The sequence below is a fragment of the Mastigoproctus giganteus genome, chromosome 4 (assembly GCF_048544385.1).
Source record: "Mastigoproctus giganteus isolate SK-2022 chromosome 4, ASM4854438v1, whole genome shotgun sequence".
Classification (NCBI taxonomy): Eukaryota; Metazoa; Arthropoda; class Arachnida; order Uropygi; family Thelyphonidae; genus Mastigoproctus; species Mastigoproctus giganteus.
The window spans coordinates 210,061,492-210,085,146 of NC_143578.1; the positions used below are offsets into that span (position 1 = coordinate 210,061,492).

General features: G+C 33.2%; 1 protein-coding gene across 4 annotated transcripts in view; it reads right to left on the reverse strand.

Moving 5' to 3' along the window:
* The window catches only part of LOC150087366 (transcription elongation regulator 1), a 329,370-nt gene that overhangs the window by 111,526 nt on the left and 194,189 nt on the right, over positions 1-23,655 (reverse strand). The gene's annotated exons all lie outside the window — the stretch shown is intronic.

The window sequence follows — 23,655 nt, forward strand, 5'->3', positions numbered from 1 at the left end:
TAACTTTCACATTTTTTCGAAAGAACAGCAATGGTTTTTAAGCATTGCCATTCGCTAGAATTATGTTATGTGAAAAACATAATAGAATAATGAAAACAAATAGTAATACATATGTAAATACTTTCAAAATACAGCCACTCCCCAACTTCGCTGGGTGGGTAAAGTACCTGCCTGGCAACCCAAGGTTGCAGGTTCAAATCCCACTTCGGGCTTGGATCAGAGTAGTGCAAAAACTTTGGGAGGTGCATTATGGCTACAGTAGCCGATGCGCCAACAACAACAAAAAAAAAAAAACTTCCCAACTTACGTAAGGGTTCTGTTCCGCAGAACTCGGGGTTAAGTCAAATTTTACGTAAGTCGGAATTTCCTTAAATGCTTATGCAGCACTCACAACAACTATGTGCGGTGAATTTCATTGAAGCAAAAAAGAAATATTCAACAAGCGTGTAAATAGAATTATTTAATTTTTTTTATCTCATGCACGGCAAAAATTATAAAATTACTTAGAGAGAGAGAGGAGACAGGCATAAGCAAGTTTTACCTTTCGAGCATCATTGCCAGAATTAACTCTCCAACTGATAAGCACACTGCTACAAATGTTGAGGGCTGTGGAGATTTAGAAGTTTTTTCCAACACCACAAAATTCCTCTGCAGCTGCAGAATTGGCACTGGTGACTTCACCACATACTTTAATGTTTTGGAAACCAGAGTGATGCTTGAACCTATTAAACCACCCGTTGCTTGAGACGAACTTGGCTTGGGGTTCTCCATACTTATCCTTAATATCTTCATAAACACTCCTTTCTTTTGCTTGAATGGCCTCAGAATTGGACTCAGAGGCACTTTCTTCTACATCTGATTTTCCACCCATATTATTAATAGCTTTTCCATCTTCGATATAGCTCTTGAATGCTGTTTTGCTTTGATGCTTAATTAGACAGTATATATGGTCCTGATGAGTGCATCAGTCCACATACGCTAGGGTGTATATGGTCCTGATGGGTGCATAGACAGTAGGGTGTACATTCTTTTATACGTGCACTGTCCCTTAAAATAATATTCACTGTTGAAGAAGCAAATCCTAATTCCACACAATAGATGACAAACTTTGCCCTGCTTCTTAATTAATCATCTTCATTTCTAAATCGATTTTTTTTCGTTTCCTAGCACTGCCAGCACTTGCACTTTCTGTTAGTCCCTTTCCCTTCACCATTGCAATAAGGAATAAAGAGAAGATTCTGAAAATTTATTTGTTTTTTATATGATTGAAGATTTCAGTGAAGGGAGAACTCATTTCATCATAATACCGTAATGTAAAATCCCACAGATTTCCAGTTATCAGTATTATCGCAAATGCAATAAGATCAAGTTTACTATCCGTTTAAAACAGATTGCGCTAACAGAAAAGCCCAATAATCCGGAAAGTGCAAATTGTTTTTATAGTAGTAACCTCCAGAAATGTTTTAGAAAAACATCACAAAGGCATTCAAAATTGATTCTTTTAACGGCACATATGATAATGATGAAAGAGTAGTGCAAGTTCCATTATAAAAATGACCTTTTAGAGAGATAAATAGCTTAGTTATACATCAAAAATTTCAACTTCTAAGGTCTTGGAACAAATTACCAAAAAAAAAAAAAAAAAAAATTATTTCTGTGGGAAGGCAAATATGTTTCCACGATTTTTTTTTAAGTTTGCACCAGCCGGTAAAAACGTAAAGTTCAATTTCTGTAAGTTGAGTATTACATAGGGTGGGGAGTGCCTGTAATATAAATCCCTAGATATTTCTGTTATTCCCTTTGAAGTTTAAATGAATTTCAATCAATTCAATATTATTTATATGTTTAATATCCGAAGAACTTTATGTAATTCTGTATCCTGTATAGAATGAAGTATCTGCATACCTTCCTAACTCAGTGGCTGTGAAGGAAGGGGAAAGAACCTATGGTTAATAAACAGATTCGATAACAGTAATTTTTCTGTATGCATTTAAAACAATCGTGATCATGCATTTTCTGATTGTGACCCTGGTCGATCTTGTACAGCTCATTATGAACTTCAGCCTCTTGGAATGGTAGTCCACAACCAAGATATCACATTTTGGTGAATGTTCAGGACCCTTGCTAACTCTGACTACGATTGTCCCATTTTAAAACTGCTGACCCCCACCTCTCTCATCAACTATGAATGTCTAATCCAGTGTCTGGGTACTATCAAACAAGGAAATTGTACTTGAACATGCTCAATATCCACATACAATTGAAAGAGTGAAGCATGATCAAAATACTCTATTTAGAACAATCTACAAGGTCATTCACAATCCTTGCTAACTTTGTTTATAACTGGCCCATTTTCAACATGCTGGCCTCTCCTCTCCATGGCAATGAATACCTAATTGGCTGATTCTGTACTATCAAACAATGAAATGTTTCTCATAATGCTCAATTTAAAATAATCTATGAGGTGTGAACTATAAGTTTCCAATGGGGCCAATAAAATTAATTTAGACTTACATTAGTTTCATGTTGGCACTGTCCCCTTCAAAGTAGTCCCCTCCAGAGTTCATACATTGATTCCAGCACTTCTCCCTGAAACTCCTGTTTTATGACACAGTCCAACACTTTCTGTAATTCAGCTTAAATCCCCATGATGCCTTTGAAAGCTCATCCTTTAACTGGATTTTCACTTTAGGGAAAAGAATGAAATCACAGGGCGCCAGGTCAGATGAATAAAGAGGCCACAGGATCACCGACATTTTGTTCCTGGCTAAAAACTGCAGAACAGACAAAGCTATGTGCACTTGCACACTGTGATGATAAAGAAGTGAAGCCTGTCTATGCCATTTGGCTAGGCATATTTTCTTACAACATACTCCTTCAAATGCCTTAGGACCCCAATGTAGAAACAGTGATTTACAGTTTGGTGCTGAAGAAAATAATCAGCATGCTCTTGACAACTGATCTAACATACCTGCCTTTTTTGGACATTGGACATAGCCTTTTCCACTGGGAGAACTTGTGCTTTGTTTCTGAATCACCCATAAACCCAGCTTTCATCCCTTGTTATGACCTTGGAAAGAAAGGTTGTTCTTTCTGTGTTGTACTTGCAACTCACCTGCACACAGAAAGCCAGTTCATTGTACCATTGGATTGTATCATACGATAGACCTAGAATATCACAAATATGCTCTTTTTCAATATTTTCATCACTTACTTGATGGTGGATGACTTGAGTGCTCAAAATCGCAACCAAAATTTTGTTGCCTTGTAAATATGAATACCTTTAAAAGTTTGTTCTATCCCCTCTATCCATAGCATCATGTGTGTGTGTGTGTGTGGTGCTCTATCCATAGCACCACACACACACACACACAATTAGCATGAAACTCATTACACTAACTCAGAATTAATGAATGAGTTCAGAAGTGTCTAACAGCACACTGCTATGCTATGTGTGGTTAGCACCCCATGTGGCCAGCCCAAAAACTTTTGGCTTGCACATCGTATACTTACACATCAGAATGATGTACACATTGGCTCATTTGCATTTTCATCAATTTGTTAACCTATATTCACAATTTCAGTTAAATTTACAAAGAGTGAGTGTGCGAATGGCTACAATTAACTTTATCAGTGTATTTAAGATACGTGATGAGAAAAATGTGGATAACAGGGTATTATATGAAATGAACAAGTAAGGAGACAATTGTGATATATAAATATCTGCTTACATGAATTTTGCATGCCTCCCACCTATAAATGGTTGTCTGGCCATCTAAGACATACATGGACATGTGTAGCGTATCTCATCACCAGAAACCATGTGGCCAAATATGAATATTTCTCAATTTTTCCTCCTTTGGTCACTATCAGAAATTCTATTAATTAGAATTCCTATTAATTAGAAATAAACCATGCAATAAAAAATATTCATAACCTCAGTGGAGATGCTCAATCCAACAGTTGAAAACAACATTACTATATACGAGTGTGGTTACTTTCAATACAGCTTCTATAACTTGTGATACCAAAATATCAATATTCACTATAAGTAACTTAGAAGTGTGAGAGAACTTCCCATTTGAAAGACAACTTGCTGCTACCATTAAACTAGGTTGTCCACCAAGCTGTAACTCAACACCATCCAAGAAGTGTTATATTTGATTTCTCTATTAAAAAATTGACAATAAACAAATAATTAGCAATAATTAAAGAACTAAATTGCAGGCCAAACCCAAAATGTTGCCAGGTCTACCTTATCATTTAGGAATGCGCCTCTATTTTAATTCTTTGCAGCTATGCTAAACATAGAAGTTCTCAACAGTTTCAGCTGACTGCCATTATATGCAAATACCACACAAAAGTTTGTTAGCTGTTGCATATCAAATACTAGCATTTCCTACATAATATCCTACATTCAACTGCCCTTTATTTTTTACTAACAATAAGTTTCTCAAGACAATATTTCTATAACATCTTTCACTAAAAGATTGTTTTTGAACTGAATATCCCTACAAATGTGTTTCTTCATTGTGTATTAGATCAGATAAAAAAAAAAAAAAAAAAAAGCAGAAATCTCTAGTGGTTATGTTGTAAATTCCTAAATTTAGTTCATAAAAATTAAAAGCATTAAAATCATGATATAAAAAAAAAAAAAAAAATTACCATTAAACATGCATATGATGGTTTACTATTCTAGTATTTATGTAATAACAAGGGGAGAAATATTCATATATGACAATGGTATAGTTTCTAATCTTTTTTGGTATTATTTTCCCTGTTAAAATATTAATGGCTCAGAAGTGTTATAAAAAGTTAAGAAAACAAAATGTAATATTTAAATGGGGAGGCAAAAAAACTAAAAGTGGAAAATTTCGGTCCTTCTTTAAAGTTTGCATGAATGTACAAAATCAGTCTATAACATCAAAAAGACCAAATCAAAGATTTAGAACTGCAATAAAATTATTAAACTTACATACAGTATTATCACTGTATGTAAGTTTAATATAATCTTTTGGGCAAGCACATGCATGCACGCACACAAAATTCTCACATGCTGCAAACCAATTAAAACAGATATATCAAGTACAACTTGTCCAAAAGAGTTATGTTATTGGTCATACGGGAAGTAACCTTTCTTCCCAGCCACTTTCCTTTACTTGTAACCTGAATGGTCTTCCAAATAGATCTATTATTTTAGTATATAATCAATCTTCTTCATGTCTTTAAATAGCTTAATTTTCAGTGCCTATCAAGATGAGCAGTTAAGAGCATTCAAATGCATGGGAAAGATGGCTCAGGGGGGAAACAATGTTACCTCTATGAAAGCACCATGTAACCATACATTTAAAAACCTTCTGAATTAAGAATGCTTAATCTTCTGAATAATGAATAAAGAAAGTTCTGTTAAAGTTATGGGCTGGTTCTGTGCAAATAGCATTTGCATAGAACTACTCCAAAACTTTAACAGAACTTAATAAATGCCGTACACATCTTCAGTTATATAAAGACTGGTTTACTACCAAGAATTCTTTGAGAGTATGAAAGAAGTTACTCAGGTATTTCTCATTTTTTATAAATAAATTCCATGTAATGGCATTAGCAATAGTAAATGCTTCATATTTTCTAAAAATCAACGGGCTAGTATCACTTAATCCCAAAATGTATTTAAGTGCAACCATTCCCCAACTTACTTAATTATATCTACTTTGTTGTTTAGCATAAAGATGATATCCACATATCAGAACAAACAGATAATTTCATATATTACACTCACAGTTGTTGATGGTCACAGAAGAATATTAAAAAAGACAAAATTACTGCTATGAAGATGACAAACTTTCCATAACACATTCTTTGAATTACAGGAGAAAAAAACAAAAACAAAAAAGAAGAATCGTGAAAATAGTAAACTATTTTGGTTGTGTGTGTGTGTTCTCATACTTGCAGTGCTGTCAACAATATGTACTCACAGGATGTATATCAGGGAGTCATTTCAATATAATCACAGAACTCAGAGCAGTAATAAAAGAAATGCACTCTAGAAATCTTTCTAGCCACTCTAGAAATTAAAATTATGAAAAATTTGGTGAAAATCTTCCCACTACAGACATATCTAAATTAAAAAGCTACTGTATTTAAAAAAAAAAAAAATCAAAAAGTTTCCTTAAAATGCATCAAAATATTTCAATCTCACAAAAGGTAATTTTGCTTGCAGTTAAAATGAGGAAAACAAAATATTAACCTAACAAGTATATCAGCTGAAATTCATGATAAAAGTTTAAAATAAATAAATACTAAGAAGAAAATGAAAATGGACTTGAATTATGAAAAAAGAAAGAAATTGAATAAAACGAACAAGCAACTAAATCATGCAAATATTACAAACAAAAATAAATTATGTAGCATCTTGTGTTCAGAAAAGACTGCTGTAGGAACGTATGTAATACACAAAAAATGTAGTATGTTAACAAAAGGGATACAGTATAAAACTGAAAAATCAGCTCATTAATTATAAGAAATAATTCAGAGATATATGAAAATTATTTTTATGCATTTTTGTTCCAACAAAATCAACTAATTTTTTAATATATATATATATATGTGTGTGTATATAAAAGCCTGCAATTAATATTTATTAACACTTAAAACAAATTATTTTTTATTACTTGTGTGAAGCAAATTCACCTAAAGAATGTTCAAACCACAGAAAAATTTTAAATAATTTCTATAATACTCTGATCACTGATAATGTTTGTATTCCTCAAGCATACACTTTAAGTGAACTTCAAATCATTGTCTTTAATCAATTATGATATAAACAAGCCTGCAGTTTTGTCTCCAAGTCTGCATATGAGGACCAATAAGTATCTGTGATCAAACCATTATCAAACATTATTAACAATATACTCTAGACCAGTGCTTCTCAAACTATCTGTGGTGAAGGAACAGTTTCTTTTATTTTTAATCCGTTGCGTACCGCCTTGGTCTTACTGTGCATGACTTATATGCAGCTCATGCCACATGCAACTCATCATGCGAGTTCGACAACACCCGAACTGGTCAATATCCTGCATAATGAGATGAGTCCAGTGATCACGTGCTTGGATGTCACAGCAATGTCAAATTGCTACAAAAGTTTCTAAATGCTTACTCTCAATTCCTGTACTTATCTCATCGCAGACCGGTAACAAACAGTTCACGGAGTGACAGTGGGCTACAGACCACACTCTGAGTAGCACTGCTCTAGACAAAACAAATATTTCCAGCATTACTTCAAATAATTCTTTCAACAGTTTCACAGAAACAATGAAATTTTTCTATGCATAGTAAATCACAATGCTTTTTAAAAAACAGGAAATGCATTTTATGTGCAATACAAAGTTTCTGCCAATAGGTTGTCCACACTATTTCCAATGCATCTTGGGGAGTGGGGGGAGGGTCAAAAACAGTGATAATGTTGCAAAACCTTTTAACCAATTCCTTCCAGGACAAGCAGGATGCACATTTACATGCACTAACAAAAACTTTGTATTGAACCATCTTAAAAGAAAAGTAAAAAATAATACTGGTAACTATTTTTTCATTTCAAACTCCTTCTGGCTTTATGTTCAAATATATTACTTTAAATCAAATATATTACAAAAAGGATTATAAATTGTTGAAGCTCAATTTGATTAAAAGAAATAAATTTATGAACTACTTTAAATATTTTTAAAAGATTTGTTTTATAGATACTGAGTTAAAAACCAAAAATTTTTAAATATTTTTTTTACACGTGAAAGATGTGATAATTCTTGTCAAAAAGAAATGCATGAATTTCATCAAATAAAATTAACTTTTTTCCCTTTCCATTTAACTCAGAGAACATGCTGTAAGACTATGAAACAGCAAAATACCATTTATTCTTATCGTTGTGGCTGCTTTAAACTTAGAGATCTTCAATTTATGAATAAGTACAATGTCTGTGATCATTGTATAAATTCATAAATTGAATAAGTACAATGATTATTTGTACAAAGAACTTTAATTTTCATTTTCTTCTGGTGAAATATACAGACATTGACAAAAGCAAAAGAAAATATTTTGTTCAGTAGTCTATTACAAAGGTACACACATCCTGAGTCAATAAAAACAAAGTAACCGTGTAGTTTCAGTACTTGTTGAAACAGCATGGTGAAAACACATGCTCGCAAATCAAAAACAGATGACTTTCTTGGCATTTCAATTAGTAAATTAATCACATATATTCATATATCCAGTGAAATTTTGCTAATTTCACTGGATATATGAATTTAATAAACTTTATATAAAATTAATCATATACTTGATTAAAAGCACACAGTACTGCACAAAAATTGAATACTGCTGTAACTAAGTTCCATTATTCAAACAACAATGTTGATTATATATATGGAACAAGCCCCATTTCAGTATATCTTTGCTGCAAAACTCAAATTTACAATACAGGTAGTTCCTGACTTTATGAGTTAATTTGTTCCTAGCACACGCTTGGAAAGCGGGAAATTTTTTCCCACAGACAATGTTAAAATCGAGGATTATGTTCTCAACAATGAAATTAGTTAGCTAATTAGTTTATGCTTAAACAACGATTGATTTATCCAAAGAAATAAGTTATCCAAAGAAATAAAAACAGCGTGTAAAATCAAGCAAATTATAATAATACAGAAATTATCTATGACTTACAAATGTTAAAGAATGTTTATTCTTCACCATCGTCGACTAAATGCACAATCATCGATCATTCATTGTCTCGGCACTTGTTGTTGCTCTGTTGGAGCACAAGGAGTCATCTTCTTCAGAAATGCGTTGAGGCATTTGTTTCCAAGATAGTCTTCTTTTTCTTTTCTTTCTTTTGTTAGTTGTTAGTGCATCAGCTTCTTTGGCCATAATGCACCTCCCAAAGTTTTTGCATTTTACTCTGATCCAAGTTCGAGGTGGGATTCGAATCGAACCCGCGACCTTTGGGTTGCCAGGCAGGCACTTTACCCACCTGGCTAGCCTGGTCAGCGATAGTCTTCTCTTTTCTTTATAAATTTCACAATAGCATGCATAAGCATTTTTTAAATCTGTAGCAACTTTTCTACTATGCTCCAAATTTGAATCTTGTGACTCGAAAATCTCAATTGCTTTTTCTATGTGTTGTAAAGCTTCACCAAGCTCCTTGAGAGTGAAGGAATGGATAGGCGTTTCAGCTGTTAAATCTTCTTCTTCCTCAGCTTCTTCGCATTTTGCTATTTCAAAGAGGTCTTCATCTGTGAGCTCTCCATTGTGCATTGTGTGCTTGAACTAGATCAGTGACATCAGTTGAAGAAAAGTCAAGCTGCAATTGGTTAGAAATCTGCTTCTGTTTCATTTTGTACAATCTCTGCTAGTTCTTGAAATCCTTCAAAATTATCAATAAATTGAGAAGTTTATTCCAAACACCCATCAAGTTCTCTGTAATTTTGTTCCAGGTTCATTCTATTGTTTTTATTGCATCTAAAATATGGAATTCTTTAACAGTTGGACCTCCCTCCTTATCCGTTGCATTAATTAGCATGTCAAACGTCTCCCGAAGATAAATGTTTAAATAATGCACTTATCTATTTGCTGAAAAAGCAGTGTCGCACATGGCGGCAAAAATTTATGTTACCAGTAAAGTGGTGACACTGCAAAAATGGTAGTTGGCCAGGTGCATTATCTAAAATAAGAATCACCCGAAAAGGAATATTTTTATCTTCACAATATTGTTTTACTTCAGGTACAAAGTGATGCTTGTTGTTGTTATGGGCGTTTAATGGCGCATAAGCTACTATGGCTATAATGCACCAAGTGATGCGAAAACCAATCTTTGAATAAAGGAATGAAGAGAAAATTCTGAAAATTTATTTATGTTTTTTATATGATTGAAGATATCAGTGAAGGGGAAACACATTTCATCATATTAATGTAAAAACCTACACAATTCCAGCTATCAGTATTTTCATAAATGCAATAAGATGGAGTTTACTACCTGTTTATAACTGATTGCACTAACAGAAAAGCCCAATAAACTGGAAAGTGCAAATTGGTTTTACTGTTTTATGGTAGTGACGTCCAGAAATGTTTTAGAAAAATATCAGGGGAAAAAAAAGGCATTCGAAATTGAGTCTTATAACAGAACATATGATAATGAGGAAAGTGTAGTGCATTTCAACGATTTGAATTGTTAACTAATACAATTTTCATTACAAAAACGAGCTTTTAGACAGATAAATAGCTTAGTTATACAGAAAAAATTTCAACTTCCGAGGTCTTGGAACGAATTACCAAAAAACAATGTGTTATTGGGTTCACATTACGATATTTTCATGAAAGATGGCACCTCTGGAACAGATTAATATCGTAGTGGGGGTACAGTGTACAAAGGGTACTAGGAAAGTTTTGCAATACAGCTTTGTTTATTTAATTTTTTCAAAGTAATTTCCTCTACATTCAATACACCTCTCCATCCTCCGAAACCAATCTTTAAACCAGTTCTGCCAAATTTCACTAGGAAGTAAAGCACACTCGTTGTCCCAAGCCCGTAGATGGTCCTCATCACTGGAAAACCGCCTCCCATTTAGCTTCATTTTCACATGCGGGAACAGTGCAAAGTCGCAGGGAGCAAGGTCTGGACTGTAGGGAGGGTGCTCGAGAAGTTTCAGTCCTGTCGTGGTCAAATATTCAGTGCAGGCTTTGGCGCGGTGAGCTGGAGCATTTTCGTGATGGAGGTACCAGGTGTCCATTCTTGACTTTGGCCGCAGGTTCTTCATAGATCCAATGACTTTAGGCAGGCATTGTTCAGTATACCACTTAGCTGTGACTGTCTTCTGCGTGTCCAAAACGACACGTTCCACAATTCCACTCGATTTGAAAAATACAGCTATCATTTTCTTCTTTACAGATCGGGATTTTCTGACAATTACGAGTGTGTCGTCGTCATCAAAGACCCAAACTTTGTTTTGAGCCTTGGTCGGCAGATCATAATAGTACAGCCAAGTCTCGTCACCTGTCACGATGTTGTTCACATACCGAGATTGTCCCTTATCAAACTTTTTTAACATCTCCCGGCACCAAGTCACACGTCGTGTCATCTGCTCTTCAGTCAGTTGATGCGGCACCCAGAGAGAACAAAGTTTCTTCACGTGCAAATGATCTTGCAGAATCGAACGAATTGCTGGTGCATTTAGGCCCAAAGTATCCTCTATCTGTTGGTAGGTCACTCGCCTGTTTTCGTCAAGCATTTTCCTCACAGCAGTAACGTTTTCCTCCGTAACTGACGTTCGTGGCCTTCCCGGCCTCTCAGAATCCTCCAGAGTGAAATTTCCCCTTTGGAATTCTCTATACCACCTGAATATCGTTGTACAATGTGGACAATCATCATCTAGTGCAAGAGTCATTTCTTCTAAGCACGTGTCTATGATTAAACCACGCACGAAATTATACCGCAAAACTGTCCTTATCTCATTTCGTGACCATGATGCCATCACAAGCACTTTACACTCTCACTACTAATGAATAACTGAGCCCATCAGCTTGGCGCGGCGGCTACTATGCACGTATGAACATGTCTCAACATGCAGCAACAAGCCGCTTCCTGTGATTCATTGTTGCGTAATATTGCAAAACTTTCCTAGTGACCTTTGTATGTATAGCTACGAGCGTGGTTTGAAATATGGTATTTATGAATGTTTAACATTCATATTTTGCAATTAATGTTCATATTTTCGATTCTGTTGATACTTAAGAAAAAAAAACTCGTAAAGTGGGAACTGCCTGTATATCAAAATGGAAAGGAATTACAAATATTTTAATACGAGCATTATTACCTTTTACACCTAAATTTAAATTAAATGATGACTTGGAATCTCATGTGTTAGTCACGAGAAAGATGCCCTTGTTTATTTATGATATTTCTTTATTTAAAAATACTACACATCATTCCAAATAATCTTCAAATAAGAAAAAAAAGTTTGCATGAAATTAAACTATATGTTTTTCAAAAACTAGCTGAGATATGGTCAGTAATCTACCATGGTTAGGGCTGTTAGATTATTATTTTTTGCTTCTTTGAGTAGTGATGATATGATTTCCAGTTAAGTAATTAACTTTCACAGTACTTACAAAGCCACTTGACAACTTCAAATATTTATAGTGACTTTATTTTTCATTATGTGTAAGAAAAACAAATGGCATGATGATGAAGACAAATACATTAAGTTTGCAAATGGTCAACATGGATATCAGAGGCAATGTAGCATGATGGATGATAAATTACATCTTTGATGAAACCATGGGGTTAGATCTGGAGCACCACAACCAATCAAGCAGCATGAGAATTACTGATTTAGACAGGATCTCACCTGCTGCAAAAAATGGGAAAGAGCACCACCTTGTTAAAAAATAATTGGTTCTTCTTAGGTTATTATCACTGATTTGTAGCAAGAGGTTTATCTAGATATGTGACACCACTAACCAACTTTTTAGTGAAAAAAAGAAATGTCTGCTAGCTTTTGTTGAATTCCATACACAGAAGGTTAACTTCAGGACTCCCATGTACCGGCTGCAGATAGTCCTTGGGCCAGTCCCTGTCCACACTCTAACACCATTAAGATTGACTTTCCTATTAATATGGAGAGTCTAGCCGTCACTGAAAGCAATATGTTTTGAGTATGTTATCATCTCTCATTCAGGGAATAGCAACATGTCAACACATAATATTTTTCATTTTCCATACTGCTATCAGTAATTATGTTACAATTACTGATAGCGATAATACAAAGTTTGCACGGTTTTATCAGCATACCCCAACAGTAGCATTTTCCAAATACTTGGTACAGAAAATATTAAAAGACTGATATTTTGTGCCTTCCTCTCCCCCTCCACCTAGTCTGGAAGTGAGTTACACTTATCAGGTGATTTTCTCAGTGTGCCACATAATACCCAAGTTGACATTTTTTGTCTTCCATATACAGAATATTCCTAACAGAGAGTCTCTTAGGAATATTCTCGTAATGTGCATGAAGCCATTGCACTTGCATTCCTGAATTAGTTTTTCTCAATCAAAAGCATTTGCTACATCTGTAATATATGATATTTGTGCTTTTTACTATGCTTCTAATGGATACAAGTTCAATTGCTAAACCAATGACAAACAATAATGTATTTCTCTTTTTTGTCAATATGAAAATTAAAGTTGGTATAAATGGTTGAAACTGAAAAGCTACTTTGTTATTGCCTCCTACATAAGACAACAGCATCATATTCACATATATTTTGCAACCCACAACACACTTTATCAGAGGTAGGTACAATACATATTATATACGATTTCATATCATGTAGATTCCGTTGAAATGTAGCCATTTTTCTATATTTAGATATACATTGCAGCTTCTGTAATTTCTGTGGCATTTAAATAATAATTTAATATTTGTTTATCTGATAAAATCAGGAAAATGCCAATAAACAGAACAAAGAAGCATGAAAGGAGGAGAGCATTTCTTTTTCAACCCTAAGAAGCTTAGCAAAAGATTACTTACAAGTATTATTTCAAATCATAAAAGAGTTATCACAATGGCTTCTATATTTCCATATAAATATATAATGTACAAGTACAGGGATGATATCTATTCATTGTATCATTTCAGCTGCTTATGTTTTCTTACTTATGCAACACAAACTAAAAATTTTAAAAGAAATGTGGCATTAGGAAATAGGTAGTTTTATATTAAAATTAGCATTTGTATTCTTATTAGCCATATAGTGCAAGGAAGTTCCAGAATTTTTCTGCAAAAAAAAAAAAAAAAAAAAAAAAATCAATTTAAGAAAACAATAACATAAAATAAACTACCTCCTTGTCTCCATAGGTATCTATCCAGCTGACCTTTGAATTTCCTGAAGCTGCCGGTCTACAGGTTGAGGCTGGTACAATAACTCACTGACTAAAAGAAAACTTTTTGCATCTAAACCTCCTCTCCCATAATTTAAATTTATGGCCCCTAGTTCTGGAATCACTTATAAAGGAAATCACACTCATTCATTTTACTTTCACCTCTCCGAGTCTTATGCACCTCAGTTAAATTTCCTCTAAGGTGCCTAGTTTCCAAGATCTGTAGCCCACATATTCAAAGCCTTTCTTCATATGGTGTCCTTTTGCTGATCTCACCAGAAACCTTTCAAGAAGCTAGATGTCTGTTTTTTAGGTGCTGTCTCCAAACTTGAACATTGTATTCCAAGTGTGACCATACAACTGCCTTATACAGTGGGATTATGACCTCCCTACCTATAAATAAAATGTTAGATAAATCATTGACGACACCATAAGCCTTCTCTGACTGTGTTGTAACTCCCAAATCCTTTTCTTCCTTTACTGTTTTTAGTTCAAACCCATCCTTTGGAAATCCCACTTCTTATATTAGCCCAATCTGCAGAATAACCTTTAACTAGAACCCTCTTCCTCCTGCCCTGTACCCAACCTGTGGTTCACATTAAAATCTTCTCTTCTCTATTCCTGAGAATAGTTTTGGAATAAACTTAACACTCACTTGCCACATGCCCAAATCCTCAGGCAAAACGACCTGAAACAAACCAAAAGAAGGACATCTGTTGGAAATTTCTTGAATGGATAGTCATTGAGCTGATCAAATGATAATGCAGACTTCACTGATGTTTTAATTGTTTCAGGATGATGTACATCCACTTCTTTCTTCTTCTTCAAGCAAAAATTTCACCTAGGGAACCTTGGAAACTACTTGAAAACTGATTTCTTCATTATGTCATCATTTCTGTAAACTGGCAACTCCACAAGCAAGCATTTCAAGTATTTCCCCACAGAATTTCCCAAGTTTACAGAAAAATTTTAAATTCACACATTTTTAAAATTTTGTCATTTTCAGTTCAAATGGCAAATGAAAAAAACTGTTGGGTTCAAAACAGCCTTCTGCTGGCTTTAACTAGCAAACCAAATTAAAAAACTTGGTGTGAATGCTGGTAATATGTCACTGTTAGTCCTTCTCACAATCTTCTAACTACTGTTATACCATGCAAGAAATATAAGATCTTTCTCTGAGCTTTTTGATCAAACCTTATATATCAGGGTTTTCTAAATTACGCTGACAAAATTATAGGGATAGTTCTATGCCATATTGCTCCAGGATATGCGGTGGTCATTCCCTGACCTTTCCGCACCCTCCGTATTTGGTGGTGACGGGCTCGAACCCCAGTCTAATCAAGAAGCGTGTGCTATGCACTGCTGCTGCTCCTCACCTAGCTACGGAGGCGCGCGCGTGTGTGTGTGTGTGTGTGTGTGAGAGAGAGAGAGAGAGAGAGAGAGAGAGAGAGAGAGAGAGAGAGAGAGAGAGAGAGAGAGAGAGAGAGAGAGAGATATCATATAAACATGTGTCTGATTCTAAATGGTTATGGAGGTATGACTATTTGGATTTCAAAAATGGTCATAGAGATATGGCTGTTTGGATTTGAAAATGGCTATGGAGTTTGGAATGGCAAGAAACAAAGAATAAAAATAATGAGATATAAGACACACAGCTAATATGAATAAACATGTCTGCCTAATATAATTTATTTTTTTTTATCATTCAAAACTCCATAGCTATTTTTTAAAAATCCAAATAACATAGTTCCATAAACATTCTGAATCAGATACATGTTTATATGTACTTTATTAATTTATTTCAGTATAGAGAATAACCCCCTATTAATTTTTTAGTGTAATTTAGAAACACCCTGTGTACATACATATATATATATAATAATAATGGCAAATTATATATATATGTAGTGTGTGTTTGTGTACAATAAGTAACATAGAGGTAATTTGGAAAAAGTACAAAAAAAAAAAAAAAGGGCAAAGAAATGAATAAATAAACAAGGACTCTATATATATATATATATATATATATATATATATATATACGCATGAGTATGACAGAAGATCATAAAATATTAAGAATAAAATAAAATGAATGTAAAAGTTTTCCATTTTACATTCATTTGCATCCATCCATTTTACTTAAGTTATATTCATTAATAGTATAAATACTTAAACAAGCTCCTTTTATGGTAACATGAAAAAAATTTAAGTTACCTGTTTTGGGGAGCATTCTCTAATGCATTTCCTACTACATGTAAAGCTGCCATACTGATATAAAACTGAATGCCTGCTGCCATATTGCTGGCAAACATTCATTGGTTATGAGCTGTATTATAAGCTTGGTAAGTGCTGAGTGTGACGGATGGATTTGTGGCAATGCATACGAACGTACAGATGCATGCACAGGGTGTTTCCATAACATGAGGATGAAATTCCATAAAAATAAACTACTTATATGGTGATCCGGATTAATAAATTTATTTTTATTGATTTCAGGATTGAATCAGAACCTAAAAACTTTGTTCACATAAACATGTGTCCCATTCTGAATGATTATGGAATTTTGAATGGTAAAAAGTATTAAAATAAATAAGAATAAGCACACATACACCTAGTAAAATATTTATTCGTGCTATATATATATATATATATATATATATTTTATATTATATAATTTTGCTATATATATATTATTTTTTACCATTGATAACTGCAAAGCCATTTTTTTACATTTAAACATCCATGGTTCCAAAACTGTTCATAATCAGAATCATGTTTATATGAACTTTTTTCGTTGTTTTCAGGTCCCGAATGAAGCCTGAATGTCGACTCACCCTGAATAATTTTGAAATCTTCTATACTCTTTAGAAGCTCCAAATAAAATTCCGAAGGATGTGTTAGAGGTAGAGGTCCGCATGGGCCCAGGCTTCATCCCGACCCAACCCTCTGACTGACAAACGATGTTCAGGCTCAGGTTGGGTACAAATAATCGTAATGAATTCTTATTTCAAACGTTTTGCAACTTTTTATATTTTTTTCACATTTTTTTTTTTTTTTTTTATGTATTTAAATTCTTAAAGGTTTATTTAGAAAAAAATCATATTTGTCTGTTGACTTTCAATTGACCAATAAGGCACACTTCGCCAATGTCTCCAAATTTCACAGAAATTTGTACTCTTTCGTGGAAATGACCAACCAGCAGTGAAAGAGTGGCGAACCAATTTAAGTGTGAACTCTATTTTATTTCTTCCCAACAATTTGCAATAAAAAGTGTGTGAAGAGAAGGTGGCTCATAGATATTCGTTTTGGAATAATATTAAATATAGTAAACTGAAAATTTATTACATTTTCTTTTTTTATAATTAATATTGATAATTATTTTGGATAATTATTATTGTTATATAGTTATTAATATTGCATTTTGAATCTGAAAGTTTATTTTTTTATTATTATGAAACTTCAGAAACTAATGTTAGTGATTAAAATCGGTTCTGGTGGGTCGAGTATGAGTAATGAATTTGAAAAACAAATTTGGGCTCGGGTTGGTCCATCTAGACATCAGGATGGACTAGGTAAAAATAAAAAATGTAAGACCGTGCAGACCTCTAGTTAGACGCAAAAACATCAGTAGCACATAAATTTAGCAGTTGTAGACAGAGCCATGGCCATCCTTGAGATGGGTTTTCTCAATACTTCTCTAGATCTACAGAAACGTTCGTGAATAGACTTTGTAACACTAGCTTTTGTAGATAGAAAAGTATGATTCTATATCAGATTTTTATTACAGAAGCATGTTTTATTGAGTTATTGTTTTAGGAAAAAATTAGAAATACATAAAAATGACAACAGCATTATCAAAAATCCATTTTTTAAATAATTATTAATATTTACATGACAGTTTAAAGAAGTGGTCCTAATATTGATAACCGTGTGTGTGTGTGTGTGTGTGTGTGTGTGTGTGTGTGTGTGTGTGTGTGTGTGTGTGTAGTACTACAATTATGATTAAAATATTTTAATGTTACAAATAAGCAGCAAAACGTTACCTTGAGTAGTATTTTAAGATGGGGTGAAGTTTCACCATGCCAACACATTCATTGCAGAATTTCATGGTGACAATAATCACTGGTTAATAGAGCTTATTTATATTTCTAAAAGTTAATTATGGAATTTATTTAGTGCAAAAGAACAGATCACTGGTCAAGTGAATAGATTCGTCACATGATAAGTACAACTTCAAGGTACACTTTCTATAAAACAGATCTGGCTTAACAACAACAAAAAAAAAGAAGAAGAAAAAAGCTGATTATGTGCCCTATTTAACAGATGTAGCTCCCATGACTTCTTCCCATTTCCAAGTTGAGACACTTTCAATAGTGGTTAAATACAAAATTACATCAGGATACCAGCTTTGGATAGCATCCTGGTATCCAAAGTTGGTAGCTGATGAAGTTTAATATGATAAATCCAAATGTCAGAATAAGATTTTGAGTCACAGAAAATGCAAAATTGGGGAAGGCTATAAATCACACTGCAAGGCAACATTCATACCAAATGTAAACTGGTACAGAACAAATCTCACAATATATCTTCACAGCAGGATTTTGGAATTTTAAATAAGACTAAAAAGCAGTGTTGTTAATCAGCATTTGCTGAACTTGTTGGATTGTATATGGGTATGTGTGAGTGTGATTTGCATAGGGCATTACAAATCACTCATGTGCGATTTGAAATACCCTACGAACTGTTTTGCACAAGGTAAGAAAGTAGCTTATCTTAGATTTAAAATAAAATAACTAAATCCCACCAATTTTCTCTAAACAACGTTGTCTTTTCTTTTTTTTTTTTAGTTTTGATTTACTAAGGTTATGTTTGTTTGGAGTCTAGCAGATGAATAAATGTGAGTGACTACATTATCTTTTTTTTGCAGTTAACTACGAACTCATCCAGCAACTGCAATTCATCTCGTCCCCAAAGGGAGGGCAGAGTGATGATTATAATAAATATATCTGCAAATGTAGCAGGCTTGCTGTGTCTGCCTTATATACTCTTGTGAAATTTGACATTTTCTGGGGGGGGGGGGGATTTTTAAATAACAAAAAGTGGGTTAGATTGTGTAAATAATAATAATTAAAAGACTTTTCAATCCAACAAAAATGCTCGAAACATTTTTTTTTTTTTTTTTTTTAAATAAAAACAGTCTAACAGATGCCATCCAAGTATTTGAGCTCTTTTTAGGGGTGGACTTTAATGACGTTATTTCTTGATGTTAAAAACACACCATACACACATTTCGTTTCATAGTATTCAATATATATGCCAGAAATGTTCAAAAGAGTAGTGGCTATTGGCAGGACAATGGTAGAAGTCAAATTGGCTGAGGTGGAAAGGGTCTTAAAAATATCAAGAATGGTAATATCAAGGTTACAACATCAATATCAGGAAAGGGCAGAGGTGTATTGAAAGTAGGAAAGTGCAAAGTCGTCAAAAGTTACAACATCCTAGAATGACTGTTCTCACTGTTAGGACCAGAAAGTCTAGTCCTAAAAGCAAGACACCACAGCAGAAAGCAGTTTAATAGAGGTGTGGATAATACTAATGTTCTCTTTAAAAATATGTTGAAGGTCGGTTTTAAAAAACTGATTTCTGATGTTCTCATATGTAGAGAACATGCTATTATCCCTCTAACATCAGAGAAAGGGACCACTACCATGGTGGTCTGATGGCTGAGAGAGGGAGGAATCATAATAAATGGGTTTACTAATTTCCACTTTTTTTTTTTTTTTTTGAGGCACACGATTGATTAAAAAAAAAAAAAAAATTAAATATGAGCTCTGAATTCTGTAGGCTTTTCTGGGGATCCATAGGCCATGAACTCATTTTTATATATAATAATGCTATTTCACACACTCATCTGCAAAGTCAGTGAATTCCTATGATATCCCTTGGACTGAGTGGCTAGCCAGGTTTAAATCCAAATGAGCATATCTTGGATGCTTTCAAGAAATGAAATGAGATAAGATAAGATACGTTGAACTACTACAACCCTCCACGTGTTAAACATCTGGACTTGTATTGTAAAGGAAGAAGATTTATTATCAGTCTTGTAAGTACACGGAACTCATTGGGTAAGAAATACATCAGAGGTGATTATACTCTCCATTAAATACCTGAAATATACAGGACTGGCTCATCATTATCTCATTATTCACAAAAGCAAAGACATATAACTTCTGACTCAGTATAAATGAGTCTTATATTGAGTTTGTATTGTTTATACTGAATATTTCTGTTTACATACAAAAGATCTGACAGAATTTTTATGATTTCACAAGTGTAGATGTTCCTTGAAAAGACAGTGCTTCTGGGGTCTTTTCTTTCTTTTTGTGGTATTTTTTTTCAGTGGCACTCATTCTTTGGGGTATATGCACGTCTCTTTGGGTGAGAAGCCATTTGTTCACTCCCCTGATGGTAAGCATTGCTTTGGTCCTTCTCTTTTCTATTCTTAATCTTATTTTTAAGTGTGTTTTTTTTATTCATTCATTCATTCATTCATTTGTTTGTTTGTTATAGAGTTGCTTAGGTTCAGAGAAGCAGAACAGCACATTGTTTTACCCATAACCATATTAACAGCATTAACTAATTTGCTGTATTTATTGGAGTTCAAGTGCAAGTTAAATTTAATTTAACACTAATTTTATAGTAAAAATAACTTGCTTGGAAGACATTGGTAAACTTTAATTCCATAAAAGCACACTGTTAACATATATAAAAATCTGAGATACCAAGTAAAATATTTACTTGATGGAATTCTATCAGATCTGTTATAGAAGAATATTATAAAACTCAGTTATATTGAGTTTGACAATAAATGTCTCTGTCTTTGTGAATCAATACACATTACACACAAAAAGTTACCCCCCCCCCCTTTTTGAAAATGTCTGACATTCTGACTTTTGCACATTTCTTTCAAAGTGGTGTTGTTAAGTGAAAAATTTTTCCACAGATTGTGAAGTTGCTAGAAACAATCTAGTAAGCAATTCTTCAGCACTTCTATTGCCTCAAAATGTATTTTTATCAGCAACTGAAATCACAACTTCACACCAAATATTTTAGCTTAAATAAAGAAGAAAAAAGAAAAAAAAAAAAAAAAAAACAAGGACTTCAGAAGACATTCAAAGGTGCAAAATCTGTTGAATACGATGATTTCCCTAATACTATTATTCCATGTTTAGTGAGTAAATATCCCACCCCCACCCCAGGGATATTTTATCAAACCTTGGCGGGTCTGGATATAATGTTAAATACATAGCGTGAGAAATTAGTCATTTCTTTGGTAAAAAGGGGCCATTATCTTTGAAAGCTCTGGTTTGGCTTATATAGAGCATACGTGGAAATGCCCATTTGGGTGATGTTATAGAATTTAATAAGTTATTAGAAACGCAAACAGATACACGAATAACAATATTTATCTCTGATTGAACATAGATCATGCTTTAGCACGGAGTACTGAGCTTCAGTCTCCAGCAGGGGCAGTAAGATCCCATAATCAAAAAGTGAATGCAGTAAAGTGTATGAACCTTGTTTAATTTCAACTACTGATCTGGAATATTCCACTGCAATCCTACAGTATTATAAATTTTGGTGTAACTGACACTAGTTAAGATGTCAGTTATATTTCATGGAGGTCATCTTAATCATTCTATGTTTTATTTGAATTTTAAACACAAAATTTAAAATATTTATAGATTTCATTTTATTAAATATTAGAGTAAAGTTATAATTGGCTTTGTGCTTAAAGAATTTAAAGCTGGATAATGCATTTATTCTTTAATGCTAAGAACAGATTACAGAAAACTAAACGGACACAAAGGAATTATGACAACAGGAGAACTGCAAAGGGCTTTATCAATTTTTAAATCTTTAAACATTTCCCTATTCTCTACTGTGAATCGGGGGGGGGGGGGGAACAACCCTCAACTGAAAACAATTTATTTAACCTGCCTACATAACACCATGAATTCTTACAAACCAACAGAAAAATATTATTTCACATGCAAATTCAACACTACCAAAGGAAAACAATAAATATAATTTTTTGCTTTGGTTTTTACAGCATACTAAAAATATGCAAAATTATATCCAAAAATAAAAACATGTGATAAATGCTGCACATCTCTCTCCACTTCCAACCTAAATGACATGAAGAAAAATGTTGTTTGTTTCTGTACCTGAAATAATTAATAGTTGATGAAGGATATCTGATGATGTGTGCTTCTGAAATTAGTGTGTAATTTCAGAGATATATATAAAACAGGAATACTGCAGATGAAAAATTGGCAAAGATAGTTAACAATGCTATTATTAGAAGAGTATAATGACCAGCAAACAAAGGTAAGTTCAAATTGGGAGAGGAATGTAGGATTGACCTTCAAACATAGGACTACATTATATAAAACTTTATTCATAGATTTAATGTCTAGATAACTGTATCTGGAAAGTACAATCATTTCAAAATTATAAGTGTGTGTGTGTGTGTGTGTGTGTGTGTGTGTGTGTGTGTGTGTGTGTGTGTGTGTGTGTGTGTGTGTGTGTGTGTGTGTGTGTGTGTGTCGCCTATAAATAAAACAAACTCAAAGCAATAATTAAACAAAAGGAATGCTCTACTAATGTGAGATGCAAGTAATTCTTATTTTATAGCTACAATTTTGCTAATGTCTTGAATGCTACATTTTTTTTTTTTAAAATGAAACAAAGCATACGGAAACTAAGAGCTCTGTATGAGTAATTTCAATTTCAAAAATTGTTAAAATCATCTTTAAATGTTAAGTTCTTTTAAACAAAATAACTAAATAATAATTTATATCTGATACTTAAAAACTGAATTCAAAAATGCAATTAAACTAAATACTGGCAAGATGATACCAGAACACCTGTAGTATGAATTAATTAGCAGTTAAAATAAACTGAGTTTTGTTCAAAGAAGCTTAAAGTCCTAAACATTAAAAAAAAAAATAATAATAATAAAAATTATATAACCGATAATTTAACACATCTGAATTTTACATAAACAAAAAATTATAAATAAATAAAAAAAAAAAACAGTTCGTCTCATTTTTTCATATTTTTCAAATGCAATTTCACATATAATAATAAAAAATAAAATATCGGTTCCATGCTGAAACAAATTAAATCAATGCAAAAATTATTTAATATTCGTGATTCCTGCATAAACAGAAGGCATAATCACTAGGATTAATAGAATGCATTTAGTACAATGTGGCTAAAATTTATATCACCTAAAAAGATTTAAAGAAAGAACAAATGTCCTACTCTTTGCACACTGATGTAATAAGATTTCTATAATAGGACTTTTGTCCATTTTTATAGAAGGGGGTAAATGCAATCTAATACAAGACACTAATGAAATTGATTCTAATAAACAAACTGTTTGGCATAAATCCACGAACAACAGAGGCATACATAAAAACAATGCATATCTAAAAGAACCTTTGCCAATAGGAAATGCTGGTTAGGAGAAAAGAAACGGACACGCACGCACGCGCACACTATAAATCCAACACTAATGGTAGAAATATCCTCAACTAATACACAAAAGTCAACTGCAATACAAAATTCCAAAACTTATTATAATTAACACATGAAACACAACACAAAAAGAAAAAAATTCAAAAAAATGTTATGAATGCTATGATATTTCCTTCTCTGAATCCAACGAGAAC